The following is a 7,008-nucleotide window of genomic DNA, read 5'->3' on the forward strand; positions in this document are numbered from 1 at the left end:
ACGCTATTGAATAGCTCATCGAGTATCGACATACGCATCTCATAGCGATGGCTATATTTTCAGGCGAACTTTCATCTCTCTCTCTCTCTCTCTCTCTCTCTCAATTTACCATTTTTTATGAACGCCTGAAAAATGTTTGCTTATGCAATGTGGGACACACAAATACCTACTTTATTTAAACATTTTAAACTCTATTCAGTCTAATTGCATCAAATACATAGGTAGGTTGGTAGGTAATTAAGTATGTCTATCTACCTTCATTTCCCCAATTTTTTTTTGGTTTTAAGAGGTTTGATAGAGGGAACTGTCTTACGTCCCGAAATCGAAGAGAGAATCAAGACAGGATAGGAGGAAAGCCAGCCGTTCCGAGAACGAACATTATCCCATCAGGATAAAATCCGCCCCGGGCGGAAATTGAACCCGTGGCCTAGCGCTTACAAGGTAGATGCGCCACCAACCAAGCTAACCAGGCTGGTTTCCCTAAATTCAATTTACACATAAAATGTTTCAAGTGTTGGAGCATGCCATTTTCACTCCAAAGTCCAAATCCTAAATATTTCCACGAATCTTATTTTGTTTGATTCCTAAATATAAATACCTACGTAGGTAGATGATATTCCTGAAAGTCAACCCAGATTCAATATGATCAACACTTTAGTTTCTAGTGGATTTAGATTTAACTGCTTTCTGGACACTGCCCACTAAAAATTGTGAATTTAGAATATTTAAATTGATAGAACAAAACCTATATTAGATTTAGATTTAAATTTTCTAGATTCATGTATACTTGTATAGAAAAGGTTGTGAATTGGATTGTACAATAGGTAGTGGATTTAGATTAAAACTAGTGGACCTATAGTGGTGCATAATAGTGGAGGAGTGAGAGAGATGTACATAGTAGTGGGAGAGAGAGAGATGTGGTAAAAGGAGCTAAAGGTAGGTTTATGACATAAAAGGTCTTGGTTGAATAGGAAATTTTACGTGGGTGAATGTTTCATTAATTGGAAGCTCTTCTTCTTTTATTTTGCTCTCTTCCAAATTAATTAATTTCTTTTCAAACCTGATGGCCTTGAAGAGGACATTGACATAATTATTTCGTGATGGTTATAAGAGGAAGAAAGACAAAGGGGTAGGGGAAGATATTACGCAGTAGGAACTTAAGAAGAGAGAGAGAGAGAGAGAGAGATAGGGAAAGATATAAGTCGAAAGAAGAGTAGAGACTAGAGAGGGACAGATAAAAACGTAATGAAGAGAGAGAGAGAGAGAGAGAGAACTCTTGGGTTAGTTGTTAGTTCCCAACACAAAATTGGTGAAACACCATACCTACCTCGCTAAAGTCACAGCTTGACAATTTGTAACATCATAACATCAGTATTACATACAAGATGGTTTTCTAACACCATTTTTATTGCGACCTCTGCATTTCTTACACTAGATACGCCTTTAAAACACAATATGATGATGATTCAACACAACATGTTCGTCAGTCAATCTAAAGTCAAAAAGTCAACGATACACAATATAGGAACAGATCAAATTGGAGTAAAAAGCTACATATAAGTGACATCCATATACTTGACAAGAGTACAATATTGTTTTTTATACAGGGAGTACCATGTATGTACTTTTAGACAGGTGCCTCGTGCAGTCTAGGACGCGTTTCGTTCTTATTTGAACTCATCAGCTAGTCGTAACGTTGCGACGGTGGTTCTGTGTTAATGGATAAGACATTTGGAACTTGTACCTACCTTGTATATTTTATGATTTAGTAGTGTGTAAAGTGGAAAATCGTGAACTTGTATATGTATGTAACGTGTTGTTGATACGAAGTTTCGTCATCGGAGGTTGCCATATACTTGTGACTGAATTGTTCAAATACCCATGGGAAAATTAAAAGAACACTCAAGTGAACTAACGTTGAGTTTGATGTGTATCTGGAGGAATTGGGGTGCACTCAGACTCTTTTAAATATGATTTTGTTATTTTCGGATTTGCCTTGAGCAACACAACTGGAAAACTTTGTCACTCATGCTCGGGATAACAATACGATTAGTGAATTTAAAATCAGTTCGAAATTCCGATTGGATAAATTGTAATCAAAAGTTTACAATCATCAACAAATCAAATCCCTTAATCCAATCAGTTTAATTTAAACCAATTTTAAAATCAGATTGTGGTCCCTAGTTCCTGCCATTGCATTGACTTTTGAGCAAGTACCTACACATAGTTTCATTCATGTTAGAACTGATTAGGTAGACATCACAGAACTGTCAGGTGGCTCCGGCATCAGACTAATGATTCGAATTTTTGTAAATTGATTTGGATTAAGGGCGTAAGATCACTTACGCCCTTTTTCGGGATCCTTCATTTTTGTATAGCAAATTTTGTTCTGAACATGACTGTCAAAAGCCGAATAATGTTTCTATCTCTTTTCTACAAATTATGGTCCACTATTGAGTTTATTTGAAAATGGAAACTTTAAAATGTGATTATCTGGAAACTATGTTTTTAGTCCGTCCTTTTTCTAGTTATACCCTTCTTCCAGATCACGTCTCCATTGTAGGTAGGTACCAATGTAATGTAATGTTTTCTACCTATGACCCAGATAAGGGATCCTATTTATAGCAAAGAGATTATCTTGCCACGGTTTAATATTATAACTTATAACTCACTGATACCCCTAGGTAAAACTTGTGTTTATCCCTACACCTCCACCTCCCAATTTGTCTCATCCATTAGAAATATCCTGCCTTAAGCAATTCATATTGGATCTCAATTCTTTACAAATATCCTCAAACAAGTTCTTGTTAATTACGTTACTAGTTTTTATTATTTTTTTTCCAGATTTGCCCTCATATTTTCCCGTTTTTTTACCTTCTATTTTTTTCTTCTTATTCTGCACTAACTTTTTCTTTATACCTACCATCTGTAAAGTCTGGTATTTTTTTCTTAAAATAAAATCTGTCAGATTTGTTTTTCTTATAGAAGTTCAAAGTTTAACAAGTTGCTCATGTGTGTTGCTAGTTGGTTTTTTCTTCGCATTCCATATTAAAAATGATGGGATTTGTTTTGTTCTTGGGATTAGAAAGAAATACCTATTGCGTTCCAATTTCCATGCAATAAGTTCAAGTTGAAACAATGAAATGAGATCTCAATTTCAACTTTGCTCGTTTGTCAATCGATACTTTTTTTTTCGAATTCCATATTAAAAATGATGGGATTTGTTTTATTCTTGGGATTAGAAAGAAATATTGCGTTCCAATTTCCATGCAATAAGTTCAAGTTGAAACAATGAAATGAGATCTCAATTTCAACTTTGCTCGTTTGTCAATCGATATCGATTTCAACCCACATAAAGTATTAAAGATCAAAGGATTTTGGTGAAATAAACATAATATGTAGGTAATAATGAACTTTACAGTATGGACACCTGTTTCAGACAATGCTGATCGACCATAATAAGTATGGTATGGATACAGCTTACTAAGGTCAGTAGGTAGTATGGAGTCAGCTTATGACTTACTTAGGTCAGTTAAAAGTAATCGGAGACCTCAATGCATAGACTTAGGGTGGACCTGTTTCAGACAATGCTGATCGACCATAAGTATCGTATGGATACGGCTTACTACTAAGGTCAGTAGGTAGTATGGAGTCAGCTTATGACTTACTTAGGTCAGTTAAAAGTAATCGGAGACCTCAATGCATAGACTTAGGTTAAGAACTTGAAATAAACACCTAATCGTAAAAAAAGAAAACGATAAAGGAGAGAATAGGGAGGAGGTACTGAACCGTTTTCAAATTACATGAAAATAAAGACTTCAAAAGAAGAGAGAACACCTAATCGTAAAAAAAAAAAAAGAAAACGATAAAGGAGAGAATAAGGAGGAGATACTGAACCGTTTTCAAATTACATGAAAATAAAGACTTCAAAAGAAGAGAGGACAAGAGGAGCGAAAAAAGGAACAAGTTAAATGACTTGCTAAATAAAATTTTATGTTCCTGCAAGGGCTATAAAGTGGCAGGCAGAGAGAACGCAGGCAAAGTCATAAAATTAATGTTCGGCCAAACTGTGCCTCTCACAATGGCTCACTATCATGTTAGTAGCCATTTTAATAAAATAGAAAAAACCCGGCTAAATAGCAATCTATGCCCCCCCATATGCTATGCCCTTCCAGTATGGTAAATAGGTTCCCACCCAACTCCATTCTTGTCGTAATGTGTGTTTTACAGCCTGTTCTTCTTTATTGTTATCATTTCACTTATTTTAATAAAATAGAAAAAAACCGGCTAAATAGCAAATAGCAATCTATGCCCCCCATATGCTATGCCCTTCCACAGTATGGTAAATAGGTTCCCACCCAACTCCATTCTTGTCGTAATGTGTGTTTTACAGCCTGTTCTTCTTTATTGTTATCATTTCACTGTTTTAGCCAGGTGCCTCGTGCAGTCTAGGAACCGTTTCGTTCTTATTTGAACTCATCAGCTAGTCGTAACGTTGCGACTGTGGTTCTGTGTTAATGGATAAGAAATTTGGAACGTGTATATTTCATGATAATTATAGTAGTTTGTTAAAGTGGAAAAGCGAGAACTTTTATGTATGTAGGTATTAAGGTGTTGTTGATACGAAGTTCCGCTGCTAGAGGTTGCCACATATGTACCTACTTAGTTATTGTGACTGAAAACTAAAAGAACACTCAAGTGAAGTAACGTTGAGTGCGATGTGTATCTGTGGAGGCATTGGGGTGCACTCAGACGCTTTCAAATATGATTCCCTTGAGCAACACAAGTGGAAAACTTTGTCACTCATGCTCGGGATAACAATACGATTAGTGAATTTAAAATCAGTTCAAAATTCCGATTGGATAAATTGTAATCAAAAGTTTACAATCAACAAATCAAATCCCTTAATCCAATCAGTTTAATTTAAACCAATTTTAAAATCAGATTGTGGTCCCTAGTTCCTGCCATTGCATTGGTTCAAAGTTTCGTATAATACGTCCGGTAACGCTGGCGCACCCTGTATTATTCTGCATGGAAATATCTTCAGCGTCCGGTAACGCTGGCGCACCCTGTATTATTCTGCATGGAAATATCTTCAGGCTCTTGCTAAGAAGAAACTAATGTTTTCATTACGTATTAGTTAGGTAATTCATTGTGAACTTTAAGTAGAATTAGTTTGGTAATTATTTATTGTGAACTTGCAGCATTAATTAAAATTTTGTGTACATTCGTAATTGCATTAGCGAACACTGCACTTCTCTATGTTGAACTCTCTCTTATTTCCTTTTATCAACATCCGGACTCATTTTGTCTTTTGTCTGTCTCTTCTAATTCATCTTTCATGTTTTCTTTGTCGTTCTACAAAGGTATTCACTCTTAAGAGTCTTAAGTGAACCAACCTAGCTACTGTTGACAGAAATGCTTACTTCCACTTCCACTCAACAACTTCAAAGAAAACATGAACCCTATACTCGTATACCTTTGTGGCGTAATGGTTAAAGGCCTACCTATAATATGAACATCCTAAAAAATAGACAGGACATTCATTCTATTTAAAGAAAGTCGAAAAAAAAGATTTTTTTTTTTTCCTCTTTTATAACATAAAATGTTGTCTTAAATACATTTTCCCCCTCCCTCTTCTCTTTCTTTGTAAATAGCATTATGTTCTGTCTTATTGAAAAACAAAGTTCATTATTAATAGCCTTGATATCAGGGTTAAGTGACAGCAGTGACCTATGATCAATTCAGTACTTCTGCGTTTCAGCAGTGCGGTTATGGGATAAGATTTCGGATGATAAAATTTCTGAAGTCTCTATCTCTCCGCTTGTGGTTATCTACTTAGGGATTTTTGTTTAGCATTACCGCAGTTGGAACAGGCCAAGCCAAGATTTCCTGAGAACGCTCCCAGAACGTCCCGGAAAACCACGGTTAAACGTGTTCCACTTCGGTAAAGCTAAACGAAATTCCCTGTATAGTGTATAGGTATAGTGTAGGTACACTGCTTCCGAATCTTACATACGATGAATGACACATAGAAATGTCGTACGATGTCATAAGAGTAACACTAACAATCGTAACCCTAGTCTTACTCTTACCCAATGCAACGGTACACTAATAGGGTACTCCAATGCTGGCAGACATACATAGATGCGAATATAATGAGGCACCCTGTCGCTTGTCAATACAAGACAAGACGCTTGCTGCCATTATTGTGCCATCTTGTTTTGCCGTTACAAAAGCGACAGCAATTTTCCTAACAAGAGAACCTTCGGATAAGACGGAAATACGAAACGTCATTTCAGATATGAGAAACAAAATGAGGGAATTCGTTTTGTAAATAACACTCTATCTCTTGCTCCCGGTTTTTTCTCGAAAGATCAAAGGCGTGATAACGTATCAGTTATCAGAGAGGAGGGGGAGTAGTCAGTAAGGGGTAAGTCATGTATCTTGCCTAGTGTATTATTATGTAAATTGAGTCAGCATGCTACGGGATATACAGTTACTAGAGGGGACAGGGTAGGCATAGGGTACGGACATGTTCGTTAAACCCAAGTCCTGGAAAACTCAGGATAGCAGGATAACTGGAAGAAAGTAAAGGAGGCATGAAAACGAGAACTCGGTAATTTGTGGCTTTGATGTTTAGCCTGTAAATAAATAAATAAAAGGTTCTATATAGGTAGTTGGTGAATTTATTCTTTGCTTCCGAAGTACAAAAAGACGTGGAGAAGGCCTTTGTATATTTTCTAAAATCCAAAATTCCAAGAAATTCAAATGGAAAATCAGAAAGGGTTTTATTTCTCATGAATTATTTAGAATGACGCTGAGAGACTCTTCACAATTTTCTGGATATCGCAGCATTAGGTACCTACTTTAGATTTTTTACTGACAGTATCATTTGCTAAAAGACATCTGTTATGCTTGGGATATTTTTCCATCTTTTTTTTTTTTTTTTTTTTTTTTTTTAAAAAATCCCTGGGTAAAAAAGACCCCACCCCCCAAACACCACAA

General features: G+C 36.0%; 1 protein-coding gene across 1 annotated transcript in view; it reads left to right on the forward strand.

Annotated features, from left to right (window-relative positions):
* The window catches only part of LOC103506915 (T-lymphocyte activation antigen CD86-like), a 257,447-nt gene that overhangs the window by 4,375 nt on the left and 246,064 nt on the right, over window positions 1–7,008 (forward strand). The window lies entirely within an intron of this gene.

Source organism: Diaphorina citri, unplaced genomic scaffold (genome assembly GCF_000475195.1).
Source record: "Diaphorina citri unplaced genomic scaffold, Diaci psyllid genome assembly version 1.1 scaffold272, whole genome shotgun sequence".
In the NCBI taxonomy this organism is placed as follows: domain Eukaryota; kingdom Metazoa; phylum Arthropoda; class Insecta; order Hemiptera; family Psyllidae; genus Diaphorina; species Diaphorina citri.